The sequence below is a fragment of the Ailuropoda melanoleuca genome, chromosome 5 (genome assembly GCF_002007445.2).
Source record: "Ailuropoda melanoleuca isolate Jingjing chromosome 5, ASM200744v2, whole genome shotgun sequence".
In the NCBI taxonomy this organism is placed as follows: Eukaryota; Metazoa; Chordata; class Mammalia; order Carnivora; family Ursidae; genus Ailuropoda; species Ailuropoda melanoleuca.
Window position 1 is genome coordinate 12,158,057 of NC_048222.1, and position 25,586 is coordinate 12,183,642.

At 45.8% G+C, this 25,586-nt stretch overlaps 1 long non-coding RNA gene across 1 annotated transcript in view; it reads left to right on the forward strand.

Annotated features, from left to right (window-relative positions):
- LOC117802209 overlaps window positions 1-22,370 on the forward strand; it is a 34,375-nt gene extending 12,005 nt beyond the window's left edge. Inside the window, exons 2-3 of the long non-coding RNA XR_004625271.1 lie at window positions 18,412-18,454; window positions 21,318-22,370. This is a non-coding gene — a long non-coding RNA (uncharacterized LOC117802209). The remainder of the gene's footprint in view (window positions 1-18,411; window positions 18,455-21,317) is intronic.
- Window positions 22,371-25,586: the final 3,216 nt, after the last annotated feature.

Sequence of the window (25,586 nt, forward strand, 5' to 3'; positions counted from 1 at the left end):
TGATCTCCGGGTCGTGAGATCGAGCCCCTGGTCAGACTCGGTGCCGGGTGTGGAGCCTGCTTAAGATTCTCTCTCTCTCTCTCCTTTCTCCCTCTGCCCCCTATCCCCGGTTCCCTTTCTCTAAAAAAATAAAAATAAACCCAAACTTTAGCCACTTAACACAACATACACTTCTTTCTCATTCTAGAACAGTCCAGTGCAGGAATTCCCCGGGGCAAGTTTTGCTCCATGAGATAACTCAAGGATCAAGGCACCTTGCGTCTTGCAGCTTTGCTTATCTCATAGGAACTGGGAGTCCTTAGGATGTTGCCACGGAAAGAGAGAATGAGAGTGGAGAAGCTAGCTAGCCCTTCCTCTTGATTGCCTTGGCTCTGAGTGACAAATCCTATTTCTATACATATTCTACTGGCCCAACCCAAACTTCACGGGGTGCTGGAAAAAAGAGTCCCTGACAGCTTAGCTCGACCCCACCAGCGTCATTTTCCTAGGTAACGAAGAGCATGAATTTTGACCAACAGCCATTGTTGCTCTGCCCATTTGTCTTCATCACTATTAGACGCCAAGAAAAATAGCAGCACTTCCTTGTCCATTGAGTGTAACTTTTCCTCTAAAGATTTCTAAAGCAGAACCCTAATCCATCTCTCCTGTGAAACCCATGATTCAAAGGGAAGTTCCCACACAGGCACTACCAGCTTCATTACACATCTGCCTCTAGGCTTTTCCCCTGATCCTTCTCCACCCCTGTTTGGAATCCGCTTCCTTTCAGGAACTCCTGCCCAGACCCTGTGGTTTCTTCTGCATTCATTGTGCCTCTGCTCGGTTTTTTTTTTTTTTTACCTTGGGGGGTGGGGTCTCCTCCCTCTGAGATACTTCTTTGAAAAGCTTTGTTTCTCTAAAAGGCATTCCAAGCATTCCCAAACCAGTGGGAAGATAACTTCCCTTAAGAAATCTCTTGACCATTCAGAGTCCCCAGATCACACCCAGACCATCCCTGACAGTAGCCACCAGTAACCAAAGGGTTCCGCTTCCTCACTTGTAAGTCAGAGAGTGTTAGAGTCAACGTACTTTGTAGAGGTTTTGAAACTGAGGTCCAGGGAGGTTAAGGAGGACCTTAGCTGACATTTCACGGCTAGTTTGCAAAGACCCGGACCTAGGATCCAGGAGTTTTGACATTCCACTAGCATTGTTTTCATGCTATCCTGTAGTCTTAGAGCACACAGCCTGTGAGTCAATGCCCGCAAATATTCAAAACCCATGGAAGACAGAGTGACGTGAATACATTTATATGTGTCCTACGTGTGATTGTTTGTGTCAGTCTTGCATTTTCCTTTCCCATCCAAGTCTTTTTATTTCTTGAGACACGGTATTTTTAGATTCCCACAATATTTTCATTAGGGCATGGTTGATGAGTGACTAGTCAGTAGTTGGTTTTCTCTCTCTCCTTTTTTAACATAAAAGCTAGTACTGACATAAATTTGTAATAGCATTCAAAGTACCTAGAAATAAGCCTATCAGATACATACAAGATATCAGTCAGAAAATCTACATATTACTGAAAGAAATTAAAGAAGAGCTAAATAGATTTTTTTAAAAAATACACGACGTTCATGAATTGGAAGGCTCATCATTGTAAATAAGTAAAATCTCTCCAAAGTGATCTGCAGAGACAACGTAAAATCGATTCGAGTCCCAGGAAGTTGTTTTGAGGAAATTGTCAAATTGATGGTAAAATTTATAAGGAGACTCAAAGTTTCAAGAACAGCAGAGACAATCGAAGAAAAACAAGTGGGAGGATACCATGACTCACTATAAAAATGCACCAACTTGAACAGAATGGCATTGGTCATAGGCTAGAAAAATGGGCCAAGAGACAAGATAGAAAATCCAGAAACATATTCATGCATGCAAGGTATTCTTGATATATGATGCCACAGAACTGTGGGGAAAGAACAATCTTTGTGACCAGTAGTCTTGGCTTAACTGGATATACATATAAAAAAAAATGAATCTTGATTTCTCCCACATACTGTACACAAATGTCAATACCAAATGGGAAAGGCAAAATAATAAAACTTCTCAAACAGAATTTAGCAATTTTTTTTTTTTTTTTTTGTGAAGAGCCAGATAGTAAACATTTTGGGCCTTGAGGGTCATATAATCGGACACTGTAGAAGGAAAACAGTCATAGAAAATATATAAACAAATGAGAGTGACTCTATCCCCTTTAAAGTTTGTTTATAGAAACAGGTGGTGGAATGGATTGGACCACAATCTGCAGTTTGCCTACCCTGTCTGAAGATAATAATGGAGAGTTTCTTTATGATCCTGGGGTAGGAAAAGTAGATTCTTTTTTTTTTTCCTAAGATTTTACTTATTTATTTCAGAGAGAGAGAGCATGAGCAGGGGGAGGGGCAGAGGGAGAAGCGGGCTCCCCGCTGAGTAGGGAGCCTGATGAGGGACTTGATCCTAAGACCCTGAGATCATGACCTGAGCTGAAGACAGATGCTTAACCGACTGAGCCCCCCAGGCGTCCCAGGAAAAGAAGATTCTTAAATAGACACAGGAAGCACTAATCATAAAGGAAGAGATACATTGGATTCCTTTAAATTTAAGGGCTTCCATTCACTAAGGAAAGTAGTATTAAGAGAGTGAAGGGACAATCTATGGAGTGGGAAAAGTTATTTGCCCTGCCCAAGACTCATATCCAGAATACATAAGAGCTGTAAATCAATAAGGAAAAGACAAATAACCCAATGATGTGACCAGACACTTCACAGAGGAAGGTAACCAGCTGGATGGTAAACATTTTAAAAGGTACTGTACTTCATTAGTCAGCAGGAAAATGAAAATTAAAACCACAATGAGCTACCACCACATCCCTCCCAGAATGACCACACAGGCAGTCCCCAGCTTACCGTGGTTCATTCGACCCAGGATTTTTCCACTTTACCATCGTGCGAAAGTGAGATGAATTCAGTAGAAACCGTTCTTCACAATCTGAGTTTGGATCTTTTCCTGGGCTAGCAATGTTCAGTGTGATTNTGTACTTCATTAGTCAGCAGGAAAATGAAAATTAAAACCACAATGAGCTACCACCACATCCCTCCCAGAATGACCACACAGGCAGTCCCCAGCTTACCGTGGTTCATTCGACCCAGGATTTTTCCACTTTACCATCGAGCGAAAGTGAGATGAATTCAGTAGAAACCGTTCTTCACAATCTGAGTTTGGATCTTTTCCTGGGCTAGCAATGTTCAGTGTGATCCTCTTTGTGATGCAGGGGCAGGGGTGGCCACAGCCCCAGCGAGCCCCGCGATCACGAGGATGAACAACGGACACGCTGACAAGCACTCTGCACCCACACAGCCATTCTGTTTTTCACTTTCAGTACAGTGTTCGATCAATTCTATGAGATAGTTGACACTTCATTATCAAATAGGTTTTGTGGTAGACAAGTTTGCCCGACTGAAGGCTGATAGCATAAGTGTTCTGAGCACATTTAGGCTAGGCTAGGCTATGATATCAACAGGTTAGGTGTATTAAATGCATTTTCGACTTAACGATATTTTCAATGTATGATGGGTTTATTGGGATGTACGTCAAAGAAGACCTATGATTTAAAACACTGATAATACCAAATGTTAGGAAGGATTCTGAGGATATGCACTGCTGGTGGAAGTGTTGGAAAACTTTTTGGCAACTTTCTCTAACATGAATGTATGTATACTCTATGACTTAGCAGTTCTACTCTTGGCATACACCACCCTCCTTCACCCCAAAATTTGTACCAAAAGACATGCACAAGAATGTTCATAGCAGATGTATTTGTAAGAGCCTCAAACTTTAAACAACCTAAAAGTTCATCAAATAGATCGTAGAATAGACAAATATATTATGGCATATTTATAGAATGGAATACTATGGAGCAATGAAAATAAAAGAACTCCTATTATACACAAAAACACAGAAACTTGCAAATATGATGTTAAGTAAAAATAACATTTTGTGAAATCTCACTGAGCTGTATATTTATGATCTGTGTACTTAACTGTATGCATGCAATAATACTCCATTCAAGGTTTAAGAATCTATTGAATGAAAAACAAACAAACAACCCCCTTCCCCTGACAAAAACCCCCCACCACTCCTCCTCCAACCCCATTGTTCAAACCCCAGAAGAAGGCAAGAGAGAGTAGCTGCACAGACACTTAGGTAAGACTGAAAAGCAGCTGGACAAAAAAACATGACTTGGAAATGCCCACACAATCAAAGACTCTGATGGCTCCAATATATTAAACTTAAAAGGACATCTGGTCTACTGACAACTGCACAGAAAGAATAGTGTCTGGGGACATCCAGAGGCGTTCATCTCAGAATCACCAGGTCAAGAGAATGAGGTTATGTAGTCAGCAAAACTGTAATGCTCTTCTGTTCTAACAACTGCCTCACATTGGTCTCTCTCTTTGCTGTCACTACACAATTAAGTCTCACAGAAGGCATTTCTATGCACGGGACTAGTGGCTTTCCATATCAGGCGGCTTAGACTGAGTTTTCCCTAAAGCTGGGATCAGTTGATTGGATATATTTGGGGCTCTTTTGTTTTTTAATATGCAGTAGCTGAGGACTGTATTCCTGAGTTCTGGAGCTGTAATCTTCCTAAGGTAAATAAAGGGAATTTTGATCTCCCCAATCAGAGTAGAAGAATAATTATTCCAACTCCTTCATATTTGCCGCTTCTAATCCTTGAACTCTTAGGAGGTCTGTAATTAAGAACTCCTAAATTTAGTTCCTCTAAGTATTCCACAGTAGCTACAACCATTATTGGTGCTGAGAACGTTCTTTGGCACATGTACAATTGCTCTTCTGTCAGCGTCCAGGGGAAGCTGACTGTAGTGCCATGTTTTCATAAGCTTCGGTGGTTGAGAGGATGCCGGCAGGATGGCAAGCAGAGGACGTTTCAAAGGTGTCACCTTGAATGTAGCTTAACAGAAAAAGCACAGGCTTTGGAAGCAGACAGATCTCGGCTCAAACACAATGTCCAACAACCACTAGATGTTTGACCGTGCACAAATGACTTAATGTCTCTTAGATCCTGTTTCCTCAGCTATAAAGTCAATACAATGGTGTTTATTTTACAGAGATGGTATATGTGAGACCTAAGACAATCTATGTAAAATTCCTAGCACCATGGCTGACCCAGACGATAATCAAAATTAATAACCATGGTAGTAATTCCTCAGTAGAACTTCCTATATACCAGGCACTGCTGTATGTACGTCTCTATGTCAACTCATTTATTGCCACAACAATCCTGTGAGATAGGTCCTGTTAATATTACCAATTTATAAATGAGAAGTCAAAGCCCAGAGAAGTTAAGTAACTTGCCTGAGGTCAGACAACAATGAAATGGCAGTGAGGACATTGACCCAGCCTGGCCTCAGGGTCCAGGTACTTACCCACAGCAACAAACTGGTTTCTTGCTTTTTCTTCTTCTCTTTTTTTAGATTATTTATTTATTTATTTATTTGAGAGAGAGAGAGAGAGAGCATGAGAGAGGGGAAGGGCAGAGGAAAAGGGAGAAGCAGACTCCCCACTGAGCAGGGAGACCGACACGGGGCTCTATCCACGGCTGAGATCACGACCTGAGCCAAAGGCAGTCATTGAACCAACTGAGCCACCCAGGAGCCCCTGGTCTCTCGCTTCTAAAGTGGGGGCAGAAAGCATGGGCCCCTTGCTTCAAGCAACTCTCCTTTCATGCTCTTTCTCGCAAATCTTGATAGCGTATCTACTTTTTAGTTTGAAAGAGAGAAATAAACAAGGTCCCTGTCTGTTTTTCTCCATGTAGCGAATCCCCCTTGATCTTGTTTTCACCTCCTCAGTGAGCAGGACGTCTTTGATCGGCTTCCATAACATTGCCAAGCACACATTGATTACCTATGGCATGCCAAGCACTGTGCTAGGTGATAGGGAAATGAGAGCTCCGTCAGCTTCTTCCCCATCCATCCTTCCTCTCCTTGGGAGCCGCAATCCACATGGGAGCACTGGGACATCAAGCCGGGGAACGTGTGCTGGACTGTCAGTGGCCTCGCCCCTTCAATAGGTTTCAGAGAGGCTTCTGTGACTCCAGAACCAAACCCAACCCTGAGCTGGGCCAAGATACCCTCTCTGGCCTGGATTTGCTTTGCTGGTTCGCTGCCCTAAACAGGGAGTACATTGTTCCTAACTCCAGACACACTTGCCAGCAGCGGCTCATGACCTTCCAGAAATTGCTTTGCTTTTATATAGCAGGCTTTAATTTTAACTCCCTTCCTTTTTTTTTTTAATCAAAAAATAATTAAAACACCATAGCAAGCTTAGAATTCACTCACTCTGATTGGCAAGAAAGGAAAAAGAAAAAAAAAACCACACACTTGTTTGCCACACCTGGGCTGGTGGTGTCCTCAAGGGTTTTGCTGAGGTCGGAATTCAAGACCATCTCTCCTCCAGCCCAAACACTTCCTTTATTTTTTCTTTTTAAATTTAAATTCAATTTAGTTATCATATAGTGTATTATTAGTCTCAGGGGTAGAATTTAGTGATTCATCAGTTGTATATAACACCCAGTGTTCATCATATCACATGCCCTCCTTAATGCCCATCGCCCAGTTACCCCATCTACCCGCCCACCTTCCCTCCAGCAACTCCCGGTTTGTTCCCTAGAGTTAAGAGTCTCTTATGGTTTGCCCCCGTGTTTTTATCTTATTTTATTTTTCCTTTCCTTCCCTTATGTTCATCTATTTTGTTTCTTAAATTCTACATATGAGGGAAATCGTATGGTATTTGTCTTTCTCTGACTTATTTCACTTAGCATAATACCCTCCCGTTCCATACATGTTATTGCAAATGGCAAGCTTTCGTTCTTTTTGATGGCTCAGTAATATTCCATTATAAATCTATACCACCTCTTCTTTATTCATTCATCGGTCAATGGGCATCTGGGCCCTTTCCATAGTTTAGCTATTGTGGGCATTCCTGCCATAAACACTTCTGCTGATTGTGGCTGTGACTCCCTGGGCCTTCCTCAGAGCTGTGGGTTGAACAGAGAGGCCAGGCCCTGAAGGGCACACCTGGCACAACCTCAATGATTTACTACAAACACAAGGCAAATTTTATTGCTGTTCAAGGCCCTCCACTCCCTCACTCTACCTCTCTCCTTCCCTTGTAGCTTCTCCTTTCCTTGACAGATCCAAGCCGCAGCCTCCCTAGGACTAGAGTTATGCATGGGTAGTCATGCCCCAGTCCACCATTAGGAGGCTCTCAGGCCTTGCCAGCTGAAACCAAGTATAAGGACTGGGACTTGGAGAGCTTTCTTGATGCCCTTCTTCCTGTTTCTTGTGCCCCCCACAAGTCCTGATATAAGTAGTATGTACTGAGATGGAATAACCCATAGGACTTCTGAGTATTTGCCTGTAGGCTTCTGGGCCAAGCTTGTATCTTCAGAATTTTTTCAGGGTTGGGCCCAGAGCCACAGTGATCACTGCAAACCCAAAGTCTGCTTAGAGATCTGGAGGGAGTTTCCTGGCTTGCACGTCAGGCTGAAACAAATGTTGATGCTTCTCCTAAATGAGGCATGCTTGGAGTTTCTATGAAAGGCAGGAAGGACAAGATGGAGGAACTGTAGTTCTAATGTGCACCATTTGCTGCCCTCCCTGTGCCTGGTTGTCCACTGCCTGCTCCGTGGAGTGGGAAGAGTTAATTCCAAGGCTCGCAGGGTTGGGAGGGAAGACAGAGCTGACAGCTCCCAGTAGGGAAGCCATGGGCTTTCTATACAGCTTTCTTGAGCTACAGGATTGATTTTCAGCTAGACTTCCCAAGTGTCAATGAATCCACAGTTCTCCTTCCAGGAATTATTGGACTCTAGGGAGACAATAAGAAAGGAGCTAAAAGTATTTTTGAAAAGTTTTCCAGAGTTGGCAAATGCCATATAAGGCCCCCATTGGCTTTGATTTCTTGCTGCATTGGAGGGAGGAGAAAACACAAGGTGGCTGTGTGGTTGGAAGCTTTGGCCAGGGCCCATGTTTCTCTGAATTAAGACTGAGGAAGCAGAATTTCCCCTGGGGCTCTGGTGCTGACTTTGAGTTGAGATCTTCCAGAAGATTCTGTGGAGTGGGAAAACAGTGGCCCATTATGCTAGTGCAACAGGATGATAGTCCTTCACTCCAAGCGTCTTAATGAGACAGCCTAGGAAGGCCAACCTTTAAGAGGACAAGAAACCATCTGAGCTGAGGGGAAGCTGTGTGGTTGAGCTGGGGTCTCAGAGCCAACATTGCCTCTTGTGCCTTCCTTCGTGTCTTAGGCTAGATTTCCCAGAAGCAGACACAGAGGGAGACAGTCAAGGAATGTTCCCAGGAAAAACCAGCAGGCGGTTTGAGAAATGACCAAAGAAAGGAAGGATGTCGGGTAAAGGTGCAACATCATGGAAAGCCCCAGGGAGGGAAGTGGTGAGGGGTGACTGATGCTCTCTCCAGGGTGTTCCTGTGGCCCGCGCTGTGGTCCTGATCAGAGGCCAGGGAAGCTGAAGCATTAACACCCCCTCCCATCTGTCATTCACTAGTTAAGGGATGACATCCCTGGAAAGTTGCAAGTTCTCATCATTGCTTCTTCTATAAGCAGGCAAGGTAGCTTCAGGACCCTGAGGGTAACCTTCCAGCAGAGACGCAGGTGCTGCTTGACACACCTGAACAGGCTGTGCATGAAAATGATCAAGGGCTCCCCAGGAGCACGGACAGAGTGCTGACTACATTGCTGTCCCTCACCTGGACTCGAAAGCCCTAGGCCGACAGGTCATCCCTTGAGGTCAGGGTTACCCAGAGCAGGTACCATTATCCATAAGAGCAGCTCTACTGAAGCAATCCATGGCGGCACAGGTAAAGAAGGATCTAGATGGTCACTGTTGATCCTTGAGTGCCACAGACGCTGTCACTGATCCCAGAATTACTGTCAACCACTGGTCCTCTGGGGTTATGCCCTTCATCTTCCCTGAACTTGTTCTGGTTCTCATGCTCCCCTCCTCCCCCTTGACTGCACGGAGGCATGGCGGTGGCTGGGGGAGGGCTGTTGCATTAGCTGGGGGACAACCATATACAGCTCTATGTTCTCTTCTATGTGCCACATCTGAAAGGAGGGCATAAGGCCAGATACCGAAGGATCAGCACATCTTGCTAAAAACCTTGGGCATCCCTCAATCTGGAGTTCCTACCACAATGTAGGAACCATCCGGATTACAGATGTTCAGCCAGCTTGCTCCTGTGACTCAAAGGAGTGACTGGAGCTCCTAGTCTTTATAACGACCGAGCACAACACCGCGGGCAGAGCTCTGAAGGCATGGCTCTTGTCCCGCAGAAGCAAGAAAGTGCTTCTTGCAGCCTGAAGCTCAGCTGTTGGCCTCTTGAGTGAGCCATGCTTAGCGGTGCCCGGCCAGCCTGGAGGGGAACAGAGAAATAAGATGGAAAGCCTGGTCTGGGACCAGTTTCCCCTCTTCCTGAAGCACTGGGAGACCGGCAGGGAGAAAAATATGAGGCAACAGCCCAGAAGCAGAGCACCCAACGACTGATTTTGTGCAGGTGCAAATCCTGCTGGTTACGCCAGGCCACCGTGGAGCCTCTCGATCCTTGTCAAGCCTCTTCCTCGAGCTAAAAATAATCACTCATATATAAACAAACATAAATATATTTTTAACATGCCTCAGAAAACCACCTTCCTGTTGGGTTTCGGGGCTCTCTCTGCGAGTCAACTGGCGAACGTAAAAGCAGCTGCAACCCGGGTTGGAACTTTCCACCGCAGGCGGGCCGCTGTGACCTCAGGTGACATCTGATCGTCCGTGCTGAGTGGCTTTGTGTTGAGAGATTAGGATCTCTAACTGCTTTGTGGTTTCGGGAGGCAAGAGAGACCAGAGCCAAGGAGACGGGTAAGGGCTTAAAACTTCAGGGTGAATACCACCAGAAAGCCCTCGCAGTTTGAGGGTCACTCATGTGGCTTCCTGAGGAAAGTTCCAGCAGCCAGAGCGCGCAATGCCGTTGCAACATTAGCCGGCGGAAACCAAGGAAGCCCATCCCTCCGCCGGGCAGCTCGTTGAGTGATGGAGACGGTATTCCCCCCCATGTGGGCAGGCGGAGGTGGGAAAGAAACTGACCAACTGACAGCACTCCGAGAGAATGTGGCCTGATGAAAAATGTATTTTCTCTTAAAGGCGTACGCACAGCAGATGACCCGTGAGCAGTAGCATATGTCTAATCAACTAATGCTGGGTGTTCCTGCCCAGGTAGTCTTTCTAACTCACTGATCAGACATCAGACGTCTCTTACGTCTCCTTAGAACTTGTCATCATTCCATGAAAGGAAGAGATCGGGGCAAATAAGGATTTGCATCGGGAGGACGTTGTGTGCTTTTCAAAGAGTGGTGCACACCCTCAGGGAGGCAAGGAAAGGAATGATTAGGAAAATGTGCAGGATAAAGACACAGGGACTGAGGGCAGGAAGACATGCACCCAAAGTCACGTGGCTCAGAGCCAGTCAAGCGGCAGAGGCATTTTGCTGGGCACCCAAGTTAAGATGGCTTGACACCCAAGCGCTGCTTTGGCAATGACCTAATGCTTCCAATTCTTCTGAAGAAACAGCGGACGCTCAGTCCAACCAAACAAACAAGAAGTTATGCTCAGGCGGGCAGAGCTCTGAGCCCCCAACTCCGTCATTCTCAGCCTCCGGTCTCCGCCTTTAGACATGTTGGGGAGGTTCCTTCTTTAGCCTTCAGCCCCAGACAGGGTCATTTCTCTGCCCACGGGTAAAAGAGGAATTCTTCTCGCCATGCCAACATCACCCTCTCCTTCTCGCCGGAGGAGAGAGCAGAGAGCGGGCGAGACCAGGCCTGCCCAAGGATGGAGTTTCCAGCCATGAGGTCATGTTGGTTCCTCATCTAGGACTGAAACCAGAGGGCGCTTGGCAGCAGCCCTAAGGGAAGAGAGTGTCAGAATTGAGATTTCATGTTTGGCCTGGATGTTTTCCAACCTTAAACTCAAGTGAAAACTTTAGAAATGTTATATGACCCAAGTGGGTGTGCATGCATGTGTGTGTGGGGGGGGCGGATTGTCTTGGGGAAATGGGCTTTTATACAGCTAAGCAAGAATACCTGAAATACAGCAGACCATCATGGGCCCCACAAAGAGGAGGGGTCCTTACCACCCAAATTCTCGGATTCTCTGCTGCAATCACACAGCAGTCCGGGCGTGTGACTGGAACACCTGGGCTCCACTCCTTTGCTTGCTCACTTACCTTAAATCTCCACCTCTTGGGCCCCCAACTTCTCCAGGTGTAAATCAGAGGCATGAATCAGAGAATAGGCATCTTTCCACTCAAGAGTGTGGTGCTCGCCTGTGATTTCTGAGTATCAGTCACCCAGGCTTCCAAGGTGGATTTGAAAAATGGGAAATGCTGGGAGGCTCACTGCATCTCGTTTCTGTCCTTTGCAAAGGACAACTCTCTCTGCGGTGAGCTGAGCGTGTGTGTGTGTGTGTGTGTGTGCGTGAAAGCATATGTTTGCAAAACAGATGAAACAGTTGCGTATAATAGCATTTTCACAGTGGTTAGTATAAACAGGGAGAAACTTATCTTCTGCAAGTGATTAGGAGTGGCTTTTCGTGAGTGTCTGCGAAATGACAGATCGCAATTTTTAGGGAAAAAAAGTTTGTCGGAAAAAACCCTACAGGCAATAATATTTCGACCTTGAGGGGAACAAATATGTTAGCTTGCTTATAGAAAATCAACTCCTTTCCAAAGTTTACATTCGGAAGAAACTTGGTTTGCTTGCTCATAAATTGAGAACAGAATTGTGGATTGCTGGGGTTAATGTTCTTTTACGTAAGTGAAACAATTGTACGTAATTAGATTAAGAAGAGATTTCCGAGGAAAGGGTGAGGATTTGAATAATCGCGGAATCAATACAGGCACATTTTGATTTTATTAGCCAGCTATTAGAACAGTCTTTGGCGTTTTATGAGTGACATGCAGTGTTGGGATGTTGCTGTCGAAAGTCATTTGTGTCCGCTGTCTGGACTAATTGAGCGACAATAATAAAACGCTGTTTTTAGATAAACAGTGGGTGGCGGAGCTCCCTGGGTCCCTGCAGAGAGCGTGTTGATGCCTTTCAGAAAGCGACTGGCTGAGCTCACATGCCACAGTCATTTCACAGAGGAAAGTCAAGTCCTTTAAATCAACTAAATTGAACACAGTTTTGAAATGGAAATCAGTAATCCCAGTTTGGAGCTGCCTCGTCCTCAGTGGGAAGCTAGAGGCGCAGATCGCCTTCTGGTTCTCTCTCAAGCCTCATTCAAAGGAAGGGGGCCCCTGAGCGACGGAGATCGCAAGTTAGCAATCCAAGGGAATGAGCTATCACATGTCATATGTTTGGGGTAATGTGTGGGTGCCGAACAGGCTGACATGAAGATATCATCATAAACCCCAGCTGCCCGCTTCAGCTCCCTCTCTCCTGCGCAGAAACAAGATGGGCCCCAGACAGACGGACACCCAGAAGGTTCCAGGGAGGATTTACATGGGTGACTCGCTGCTCCCCGCACCCAGTAGGAAGGCATTTCTCTTTAGGAGCATAACGTCTTACTTACCTTCTCTCTCCTCCTCAAAAGGTGCTCCTTCCCTCCTTCCCCCTCCATGCCCTTTAGAATAAAGAATGTCTAGAGGCAAACATCTACTTTGCGTAGAGATTGAGATCTCTGGTTACAGACTGAGAACAGAAAGGCATTTGCAGGCTAGTCCCCTTAAAAGTCCTTTCTCTTAGCATTGGCTCAGACAACCACCAGGCTCTTGTAGCCGCCAAGGGGTGGCTGGGGGTGTCTCAACACCGCCCTCTTGTCAGCTGTCTGCCTTCCCGGAGCTGAGTCAAACAACAGCACAATCTAGGGAAGGAAGGCGTGCTTGCTTGATGAACGCAGCTTCGAGATAGGGGTCACTGTACCCCACGATCTAAGTTGCTCCCCCCCCACCCCCAACTGTGCTATTTTGTTGTCGCCGCTGAGCTTGAGGAAGCTGGGTGCAGTCCAGTGACCTTTTTGTTCAACAACTCTCGCTCGAGCACCTGCTCGGCTCCGGGTCTCATGCTGGTTGTAGAAGAGGAGGCGTCCTCTCAAAAGTCCAGCTTGTGGAACCTGAAGACTTGTAGGGACAGAGAGAAGCAGGCCAATACAATACCATAGAATATTGTCCCGGTGAGACATGCTCAGGAGGCTGCCAGTGGCTTCCTCTGTGTCATACTTTGCTAGGGCTGCTAGAACACAAGACCACAGGCTAGGGGGCTTAAACAACAGGTGTTTATGTCTTAGAGTTCTGGAGGCTGGAAGTTCAATGTGAAGGGGCTGGCAGATTCGTCTCTTGGTGAGATCCAGTTCCAGGCTGCCTTCTTGCTCACAGCGGGGAGAGAGGAAGATTTGCCGTCTCTTCCTCTTCCTACAGACGCACTAATCCCAATCACACAGCCTCATCTAAACCTAACTATCTCCCAAAGGTTCCAACATCAGAGTGGAGGTTAGGGCCCCACATATGAATGGCTGCCAGCGTACCCAGCCCCTTAGCCAGTTCTCCTTAGTGCCCCACCTTATACCACCCCACGCTGACTTTCTAGTCACCCCCTTTCCCACCCTTTATGCCAGGGCAAATTCCCTTGCTTCATGATGGCTGAAAACACGGTGTTCTTTCTGTCCATTCCCCTGGTCCAAACCACTGGGACAGATTAAAACTACTCTTTACACGATGTTTAATTGATGACCCCTTGGAGTCCTGCCCCACTGGTACATTGCTCAGGACAAAAAGCCAAGATTTCTCCACTTTCTCTTCTTATTACCATTTCTTGGCTTTCCCTTTCTTGGACACATTATAGTATTCACTCAAAAATAATCTGCAACGGCTAATGTTATTTGTCAACTTGGTTAGGCTATGGTGCCCTGGTTTTTGGTCCAATACCAGTCCAGACATCACTGTGGAGGTATCTTTTAGACTAGATTGCCATTTAAATCAGTAGACTCCAAGTGAAGGAGATTGTTCTCCATCAAGCGGACGGGCTCAGGGGACAGAGCTTGGAGCCAAAATGGATTATTCTCAAGGTTTAAAATCTAATGGAACTTACTCTGCTAGGTGTTAAACTTCCTTGGGACCCATGACACCTTTTTGTTGTTTTTTCCTTCCAGTTTTTTGCTTTTGGAATGGGAATGTCTAGCCTTGGCCTGCTCCACCCTTGTATTTTGGAAGCAGACAACTTGTCTGCTTTTACAGGTTCACACATGGAAAACAATTTTGCCCCAGAGCGAATCATACTCTGAGTCTCACCCTTAGCTTATTTAGATGAGTTCTAGGACTTAGAGTTGCTGCTGGAATAGCTTAAGACTTTGGGGGCTGCTGGGATGGGGTGAATGTATTTTGCATGTGAGAAAGACATTAATTTGGGGGGAGGGGCAAGAGGATGGACTGTTATGGGTTGAAATGTGTCCCCCCCACCAAATTTCTGTTTTGAAGCCCCAGCCTCAGAACGTGACTATTTGGAAATAAGGTCTTTGCAGATACAATGAGTTGAGATGAATCCGTACTGGAATAAATCAGTCCCCTAACCCAATATGACTTCAGTTCTTATAAAAAGGGCTCATTTGGACAGACACACATAGGGGAGGACCTTGAGAAGATTGGGGCATGCTGCCATGAGCCAGGGAACTACCAGAAGCTAGCAGATAGGCATGGGACGGATTCTTCTCTGGAGCCATCAGAGGAAGCATGGCCCTGCCGAAGCATTGGTTTCAGACTTCTAACCTCCAGAACACAGAGACAAAACATTTCTGTTAAGTCACCCATTTGTGGTACTTGGCCACAGCAGTCCTAGCAAAGGAATAGTGCCATCTCTTGTCACGTCTGTGCTATTCTCCCCGCGGGATTATCATCTGGAAGCCCACCTTGTTGGACGCTCCTATGTCAGGTAGGGGTGATGAGGTGGTCCTGCCCCGCAGCCCCCATGACTTTGACCCCTCTGGCTTGCCCCACCCTGCCTCTATAGCAAAAGTATCAACATGGGCAGGAGGCAGCTGCACTCTGATTAAAAAATTGGTTCAACACCAGTTTAACCAAAAACGAAGCCCCAAATTATTAAATGACTTACGTGTATTAGTATCCCACATACAGAGATCACATTCCTACCGAAACACCCGTTCATGTAAAAAAAAAAAAAAGTGAAAGGAGAAAAAAAATGCAACTTCAAAAGTGATCTTGGTCCTTGTTGAAAATGCTGGCAACATTAGGTCCAGTTTCCTCAACAAGACCCAGGTGCTTCTTACATTAACTAGCCCTGAAAAGTAAAACCCAGGGGGCACCTGGCTGGCTCAGTCCATAGAGCTTGCAACTCTTGATCTCCAGGTTGTAAGTTCAAGCCCCACAATGGGTGTGAAGATTGCTTAAAAAAAAAAAAAAAAAAAGCAAAACCCAATTTATTGCTTCCAGTGAATGCCTCTCATGAATTAGGAATACGGAACAGTGTAAGAGGCACTGGTTTGGGAGTGTAGGACCTGGGTTCGAATTCTGGCTGGCTCTCTGACCAGCCACCTGATCTTAGATAAATGACTCACCAAGCCTTTTAAGCATCACCTTTCTCTTTTGCAAATGAAGGCAAAAAAAAGCCCAATTCAGCCATGCACAGACTTTCCCTTTAAGGCCCTTATTATCTCAGGCCTCTGACTCCTGCAAGGGAAGGAGTATGTTAGCATGAAATACTCAAGTTATGTAGCGAGAAGCCATGATTCACATGAGGAAGGTTTGCCGTGTAGACGTCCCACCATGAAAAATGGGAAACACAAGAGTGTGGCCCAGTTGGGGCCAGGAATGGCCATCAGCTCCCAGAAGAGCATTATTGTTTCGTGGGGCCCCGACTTCATCGATTTGGGGGCCTTTTTGAAGGTGTAGAAATCCTACATGCAAATACAGAGTAGATTGGGGACCTTGAAAAAGCCTTGATGAATCCAACAAGCCCACTTGGGACACGAGAATAGGGTCAAGACCTCAGGTAACAGAGAAGGGAAAAAGGAGGAGGATTAAAGTAACAAAAAGGATTCTAGAACACCCATCCAAAGAGGATCTGGTATGGTTAGAGGGTCAATCAACGTCCACATTCAGGTGTTTGTGACCACTAGCAAGATTAAACGCCTGTTTTTGTTCTTTTTTTTTTTCCTTGCTAACTGACCAGACCTGAATATCTGCTCAGATCTAAAAATATGGTATCTACTTGTCTCTTTCTTACTATGGTGCTAAGGATGATTGTTTCCTTATGAAACTGCCACATGCGCTCAGGGCCCAGCTTTGGTCCAGCCGTAGATCATTGCCCACTGGTCATATTGAACCCGAGCAGACCTAATGAAACCTGTTTGCATGAGCCTGGGGGGCGGTCCCTCCCACAGAGGAAGGAGCCAAGAGCTGAGAACTGGACCCATAACAAAGCCTGGGTGTGGGAGGAAGGAGCCCTCCAGACTTTCATTCAGCTCTTACTTATTGAAACATGCCTAAGCCAGGAGCACAGATGCGAAGCCCCTGAGGTCAGACGGGTTTCAGAATTCAGTGCTGCAGGGTTTAAAAGAAAAGAGGGTACATACAGCAAATACGAAGTAACATCCCAAGGGGTTTGAAGTGGCACTCTGTGAATCAAAGATGTTAATGTTTCCACCGTCCTGTATCAGCAAAATATATGAATATTCACACTAAGTGGGATAAATGGCGCTTTATATCACTTCACTTCCCATTTGGCCACGAAAGCGGTTATAAAAATCTGTTTTCAAAGCCTTTTGGAGTTTAGAATTATGGATCCGAGGCTGTGGGGCTGGGCCAAGCGCCAGGCAGGGTCTAAGTGTTGGGGAAACAGCGCGGAGGACCTCAGACTGTGTCCCCGACAGAGCTGGTGGGTCCTCGCCAGGCCACTTCACACACAGGTATAAACCCAGGGGACGAAGGCGGGTTTTAAAGAGAAGCCTCCACCGTGTTCCATTAAAGCCTCATAAAACAGTAGAGGATAAGCCTGAATGTTTTTTTAAAAAGTCTCCAACGGAAAATCACACAGAGAAGAGAGAGAGGACCCCCCCCAACACACACACACACACACACTTCATCCGTCCACAATAGGAGGCTCAGTGGCTCTGGTGTCCTGAGGGCCAAGGACCTCAGCTGTGGTTGGAGCCCCGAGTGCCTGGCAGGGCACGCAGGCCACAGCTGGTGCCCGCCCTGCAGAAACAGACCCCCACGGGAGGAGACCCACTTCATGGGGTGTGTGTGCCACTGTGCGTGTCAGGTGGGGTGACAAAGGGGCATTGTGGGACCAGTAGCCAGAGGATTTTCCGATCTCAGTATTGTCAGAGGGCCTGCAGCTACTGTTGGTTATCAAAATATATAACTCTCTGTGTGTGTGTGTGCAGACATGTAAACATACACATATAAAGTTGTATAAACACACGTTCATAAACTGTTTATTTGTATATATAAATTTGTGTACATACATATGTATGTGTGTGTATGTATCTATACATTTGTATATATAAACAGCTGGGAGAAAACTATTCCTCTACCCACTTGGGTTTAAATGGCCAGGCCCTGCAAAGGAACTGACAATAGACAGAGGAACAGGAGAGAAGACAAGGTTTATTTACTTGTGCATGTGGGAGTTTTCAGTAATGAGTAACTCACTGAATTGAATACTTAGAGGTAAAGGTTTATACACCAATTTAATAAAAATGTGTATGTGTGTGTGTTGTGGGGGTCTTAGGGCTTCAACAGGAAAGGATGGAAGGTTCTGCAGGGTTTTTCTTGATGCTAATGGGAATGGGCCCTCTGTCTTCTTCCTGGAATTCACTGGAAACCCCCTTGGAGGGAAGGGGGCGGGGGAGTGGCAGCTGTATTTTTCGAAAGGCTCTGGTGTAGTCAGATAAGGGAAGTTCAGATAAGATTTCAAATATTTTCATTTTAAAGTAATCTTTATGCCCAAACCATGATGCCTTTAATGCCTTTTATATATATAATATATACATATTGTATATATGTATATATATGCACACATATACATACGTATATATCAAATGTATAATATGTAAATTACATTTGTGTATATATGTGTGTATATACCTACATAGATGGATAGATGATAGATAGATAGAGAGATAGATAGATAGATAGATAGATAGATAGATAGATAGATAGAAAGAAATGTTTCTAGTAATCAGTCATGAGCCTGTCCATACTGGAGGGTGGGTTATAGGATTTCAACACCGCATAGAATTAGCCTTAGATGGGGGCCTGTATCACTACTTTTAAAACCTCCCTGTTTTTTCTCTCACTGTCCTCTGCCCCCTCCCAGGACCCTGGCTTGCAGGATCAGAACTCAGAGGACAGCCGAGAAGGTAGGAAAGTGGCATCAAGGTTGGTGGGGGCGCGCGGGGGAGGGAGGAGCGGCTGGCTGAGGGCAGCACCGGGCTCTTAGGTCCACCGTGGATTTTAGAGGAAGCCAGCTACGTGTGGCTCAGGTTCATTACCCTCCAAGAAGACTTCCCAGGCAATCTCAGAAACACCAGCACGGAAGGGAGGGCTTTTTGGGGTGCATTTCTTCCTGCATCAGCAGGTGTGAAAGATGAGCCAAGGAAACTGGGCTGGACATTCACTGGCATCCCTCAGGGTATAGACGCCCTGGTGAAGACCTCCCACAGAATCGAAGAACTTTCTGCCTCTTTCTGCACTGCACCGTCCCTGGTGACTCCCCCACTTTCCCAGAGGTCATTTTGAATTTTTCCAAGAAACAGCTTAGGGACAGTTCTCGCTCCTTTTTCTCTTCCTCGGGGATAGCCTGTGCGGACCCCCACCCCACCCCCGGTGTTCTGCAGCCTGTGCGGACCCCCCCCACCCTGCTCCCAGCCCTTCCATCTGATTTCTGGGCCGCAGGGCATTCCCAGCTGCACCACCCACATGGACACACCCCACCCGTTCGGGGCTCCCCACAATTAGCAGGGCTTTCACCCGCCATGGGAAAGCCTCTGCCTGGAGGCGTATGTGTCGCTAAAGAAAAGGTGAAGACATTTCTGCAGCACAGCTCTGTGCAAGAAGGGAAAAGCAGCTCTGGTCATACTTGGGGCCAAGTCTCTCGTGAGTGTTTTGGTTCTCTTGGTAGACGGCTTCCGCTACTGTTTATGCAGCGCAGGGGAAGTGCTTTGAATAGATGTCTTGGCTGACACGGATCCCTTCGCTCTGTGAATAGGGCGATTACCAAACAATGAAGCTATTACATAAGGAGCCTGGAGCTGGCTGGAGCCAACAGATCTTGTACTCTAGCTTTACAGAGCTATAATTATCCAAAGTTTTAAAACACAATGGTATCTGCTGAAAGGGAACATCTGGGAGGCAACCAAGCCATCCCAATTAAATGAATGATACACATCCCGGGGATTGCATGACTCCGTGTGTTAACGGGTGGCGATTTTTTTCAATGTCACTCAAGTTAACAAGTGTGCTGAAAGGTTTAAGCAGAGCTAATGCACGGGGCAGGCGGGATGGGGGTGGCCAAATCAGATCAAGAAGAGAGATCCATTTTAGAAGGTCAGCTACAAATTGGGGAAAGCATTCCAGGCTGCCTTCGTGAGCACCAATCAAGAGACAGAAATGCATGATGAGGTTTTCCCCATATGAAACCAAAAGCTTTTCCCAAGTGCCATTTCACTTACAAATGGACTCTTCTAGCCTCCAGGGGACCCCGAGTGGAAGAGGGGGATGGGGCGGGGTGCACTAGTCGGGAGGCACTGGGGCATACCATTAAGGTGAGTGGAAATCAGTTGTTACAGGAGATTGGAGCAGATTTATCCAGAAAACAGATTTGGCCCAGATAGTAGCCTTGGACCCCTCTTTGAGCGTGAAGGTCACGGTGTGTCGTCTCCTGTAATGATCTGTCCCCCACACTAAGTCAGGGCCATATCTTTAGGGCTCCCGAATACTTTTTCAAGGCCTACAACCTAGGTGAACGTCTCTACCCGACCTGTTTCTTATGTTGGGGGCAGTTCTTTTAGGTAAAAAACTCAACAAGAACAACAAAAGTGGGCAAAAAAGCTTTCATTTATCACCTTATACCTAAAATGATGTTATAATGGTGTTTTGATGGAGCGAGAGTTTCAGCTGAGGGGATGGTGGGGGTTGTGGTTGAAGATTATTCTTTCTTTTCTTTTTTCTTTTTTTCTTTTTTTGAGATTCTATTTATTTATTTATTTTAAAGAGAGTGTGCATGAGCAGGGGGAGGGGCAGAGGGAGAGGCAGAGAATCCCAAGCAGACTCCCCGTTGAGCACGGAGCCCCATGTGGGGCTCAATCTCACGATCCTGGCATCATGACCTGAGCAGAAACCAAGAGTCAAATGCTTAACTGACTGAGGCACCCAGGTGCTCCTAGAGATTATTCTTTCAATTGTTCTTCCTTGCCATCTGCTTGGCGTGGGGGTTGGCAGTGGGGGTGGGGGGTGGGGGTCACATAATTGGGTAATTATGGGCTGATGATGCAGCTCAATGGATGACGGACAAATCAGGTAAGTGGTCGATTTTCCAGGTTTTCTCTGGCTGCCGTTCCTGGCCTTATGCTAAGCCCCCTGCTCCAGGGGCCTCCTCCCCACCTCACCCTTTTGCTGCTCTCCCCTCTGATCGTCTCACCTATAGGCACAGCAAAGCACACAGACGAGCACCTGCTTTCACTTACTCCAAGGGGTGAAAAAGTTTAAATCTATTTATCAATTTTCCCATAGGTATTTGTATTTTAATTGCCACAAAAACAATATTATAGAAACATGAAAAAATTAATAATTAAAAACAGTTACCAATTAACCCACCACCCTAATGCCATCTGAGCCAGCCCGGGGCCCTTTTGTCCTCTGAGCCATCACGTGCCTTTTCTACCCTGCTTTGTTAGATACTTGCCATTCCTAAGTTCTCCTGGAAAAATTAGTAACACCATCAACATGTCTATTACTTTTACCTTCTGTGAAAGATCTTTCTAGAAATCTTGGACTCTGATGCCCAGTACTATGAACTGAATTATGTTCCACCCCCACCCCCCACCAAAATTTGTATGTTAAAGCCCTAACCTAAACTGTGACTGTATTTGGAGATAGGGCCTTTAAGGAGATGGTTAAACTTAAATAAAACTGTAAGGGTGAAACCTAATCTGATTAGACCCATAACCTTATAAGAAGAGGAAGACATACTGGAGGTCTCTCTCTCTCTCTCTCTCTGCACAGAAGAAAGGCCATGGAAGAACACAGCTAGAATGTGGCTACCTGCAGACCAAGGAAAGAAGTCTCACAAAAACCAATCCTGCTGGGACCTTCATCTCGAACTCCCAGCCTCCAGAACAGTGAGAAGTCCGTGCCTGTGGTTTAAACCCCCCAGTCTGTGGTACTTTGTTCTGGCAGCACAAGCTGACTGATACACACTGTGTTTGGGCTGAAAGGAAAGAAAAGGAAAAAACAGATGTTGTCAGCCAGGAGCTGGCCCTGTATTTACAGTTCTCTGTTGAACAGAAACAGTTTCACAGAAAACATTAAACCAGGCCACCACGAGGCCATCATGGGTCAGGACAAAAACAAGATCACACTCTGGAACCATGTCTTGACCCAGATAAAACATGAACATTGTCCAAACCACAGAAATAACCAAACATCTGTCTATTTTGGTTAATATGAGTGACTGCTGCCTCTTTATAAATTAGAGCATTAGCCTCACCCACCCTTTCCTCCTTCTAGATAAGATTCATTCTTGAATGACCTTCATTTCCTGAAGGCATCCAGTCCAGAGTAAGGCTCCACTTCTCTAAAATCTCTCCCAAAACACGGGACACAAGCCCAAATTTTATCATAAGTCCTGTCTAAGACTTACAGAGGTTTCCCATGGTTCCCATGGGCATTAAACCCAGCTTGGTCAATTATAGGTGTGTCGTGTGTCTGGTGGTCACTGACTGAAGGACATTGACAAAAGTATGAGTGTGTGTACGGTTTTCGAAACAAATATTTAGCATTGCATATTGTTATGAACTGGATGTTTGCATACCCCGTTCCATTCCTAGGTCCACCCTTAATCCCCACTGTGATGGTGGTTAGAGGTGGAGACTTTAAGAAGTATTCAGGTTTAGATGGGGTCGTGAGGGAATTCCTTATGATGGGATTCATGCTTTTGTAAGAAGAGGAGGACAGAGAACTCTCACTCCCTTCATGTGCCTGATCCAGGAAAAGCCATGTGAGGACACAGCAAGACAGTGGCCATCTATAAGCCAGGAAGAGAGCTTTCACCAGGAACCGAATCTGTCAGCACTTTGATCTTAGACTTTCAGCCTCCAGAACTGTGAGGAATAAATGCCTATTGCTTAAGTCAGTCTAATGGTATTTTTTTATAGCAGCCTGAGCAAACTAAGATACTTATCAAAGAAGTTGATACATTTTTCTTGCTTTCAAAAATTTTCGCACAACCTGGCCAGTCATTTGAGTGTTAGGATCTTTTAAAATTAATTTGGTAGTACGAAATGCCTCTTATTGAAATCTGTATGCTTTATTCATTTTTGGACTGATCATTTCCTGAGGGTTTTTTTTTTTTTTCTACTCGTATTTCCCCTTGTCTATCAGCAGGTTGATATTCAATATGGAAAAATAATTTTTGTCTCCTGGTAAAGTAATTTCAGAAGTCTGGAAGGTAAGAGAGGTATTTGAGAGATTGTGGTAATATAAGGCTGTCTTTTACTTCTGGAATCAGTTCATGGTCTGGTGTTTGGCGTCCTCGCAATAGCAACAGTATCGCATACTCCCACACACTGTATGGGTTGGGACATTTGGGCTAGAAGTAGAATCTCAGCTTAAGCAATAAGGTTATTTCTTTTTTTTTTTTTTTTAAAGAATTTATTTATTCGACAGAGACAGCCAGCAAGAGAAGGAACACAAGCAGGGGGAGTGGGAGAGGAAGAAGCAGGCTCACAGCGGAGGAGCCTGATGTGGGGCTCGATCCCATAACGCCAGGATCACGCCCTGAGCTGAAGGCAGACGCTCAACCGCTGTGCCACCCTGGCGCCCCAAGGTTATTTCTTTCACTTAGTAAGAAGTCCAGAGGTAGGGCAGACCGCAGACCTGGTTGAGTTGCCCACTTAAAAAATGTCCTTAAGGATCCAGATTTCTGTCTCCTGAGTCTGTTACTTTTAGTTTACGTAACTGGTCATGTGGTCATAGTTGGCATTTACCTTCCTCCATCTACCTTCCTCCACTACCTATTCTGTATTCCCTTGGCCTTTAACAAGTACCTCCAGCTGGTTGTGGTTCTTTACCTGGTAGAGAGAAACCATGGTTCACAAATATGGGCCATTAGTAGTCCTGCTTGGATTGGGTTGTTGTAGTTTTTCATTGACCTTACTCACAGGGCGTGGCAATATTAAAAGACTCCATAAGGGACCTCTTGTAGTCTAGACATATCTTTCCTTATCTCCATCATGCAGTAGTCGTCCAATTTCCCCTTAGTACTCAAGATCAATCACCCCAGGCAGCACAGTAATTTCCTTCTTTGTCTTTTGATTCAGAGGCATGAAGTGTCTAGATGGGCCAGGCAGTACTCCTCACTTCCAGTTTAATAGCATCCTTGTGTGTCTTCTGGTGGGAACATTCCTCCCTTTGGAACTAGGACCTTTAGGCCAACAGAGCATAAGGCCAAGAGAACAAGAAGCAAAAATGTTGGTAGCTGGTCACAAGGGGTAAGAGTGAGGGGTGCCACTTTCAATTCCACTCTTCGATTCCTGAACCCGTGAATCCTGGCTTTGGGAGACACAGCATCATACATTAGACACTGATTCAGAGCATACACAACCTTCTGGAGAACTTGGCCCCAGGCCTGCAAGGTATTACCATCTACATGGTGCTACATGGTAATGAGTCTTCAAAAAGCCATTACACCATGCTCTCAAACCAATGGCTTCAGGATGGTGGAGGACATGGTAAAACTAATGAATTACCTGAGCATGGGCCCATTGTCATACCTCATTTGCTGTGAAGTGATTTCTTTGATCAGAGACAATGCTATGTGGAATATCACGACAGTGGATAAGGCATTCTGTATATCCATGGATGGTAGTTTTGGCACTGCCTGCAGACAAAGCAAGTCTGTACCTGAGTGTCTATTCCAATAAGAACAAAACACTGCCCTTTCTGCCACAGAGCTGGTCCAATGTAATCCACCTGCCCCTGGGGTAGCTGGCGGATCCCTGCAGGTGCTTGTGCCATACTGAAGACTCCAGGTTGCTCTCTGCTATTGGCACATTGGACACTCGGCAGTGGCTGTAGCCAGGTAAGCCTTAGCGAGTGAAAGTGACCCCAGGGAGAACCTCCATCCATGCCATCGTGACTACTTCCTTCATGAGCCCATGATGATGATGACAACGGTAACTGGAGAAAGAGGCCAACTGTTATCCACAGAGCAGGATATCCTATCTGCTTGACTGTTAAAATCCTCCTCCCTGAGGTCTCCCTTAGGTAAGCATTTATGTAAGATGCAAGTATCTTTGTGTTTCTTGCCCATTCAGAGAGGTCTATCCACATACCTCTTCTCCAAGTTTTCTCAGCACCAATTTTTTTTATCATGTTCCTTCGAAGCCTGTCACCATCCAACCAAGCTATTGGCCACAGCCCATGGATTGGTATATAATCATATAATTGCACATTTGGTCATTTCTCTTCCATGCAAGTGAATAACCAGGTGCACTGTTCAAAATGCTTGCCACCGGGAGGACTTCTCTTTACCATTGCCCTCCAGGGATGTCCCAGCCAGAGTCTATAGTGCTTCGGCCATCCACTTTCTGGTGATGCCTGCATATCGTGAAGAGCCATCTGTAAACCAGACTCAAGTCTTCTCTCCTGCTAGGAGATAAAAGGCAGTGGAGCAGGGATGGGGACTAGAGGCATTTTTTGCCAGTTCTTCATGTAAATTCCTTGTGCCTTAAGGACCTGCTCAGGCCTAATCACATATCCATTTGATGACAGAGTGCTTCTGTGCACATCCAAGTTTATGCTTTGGTGAGTCAGATAATGCCTGGTTCATGATGGGCAACTCAGGTAACATGGTAACTCGTTCACTCTCCACTAAGGCCCGGTAGAGGCAAAGAGCTCTTTCTCAAAAGGAGAGTAGTTATCTGCAGAGGATGGAAGGGCTTTGTTTGCTCTAAAATCCGAAGAGTCTGCACTGTGATTCATTTATAGGAGGCTGCCAAAAGCTCCAAACAGCATTTCTATCTGCCGCTGACACTTCAAGCACCATTGAATTCACTGGATCATATGCTCCAAGTGGCAGAGCAGCTTGCATAGCAATCCAGACGTGCTGCAGAGGATTCTCCTGTGCTGGGCCCTCCTCGAAGCTACTGGCTTTTTGGGGTCTTTGTAAATAGGTAAAAGTAACACACCCAAATGCAAACTACGTGGCCTCCAAAATCCAAGGAAGACCAAGGCCTTGTGCCTCTTTCTTGGTCATAGGAAAGATCAGATGCA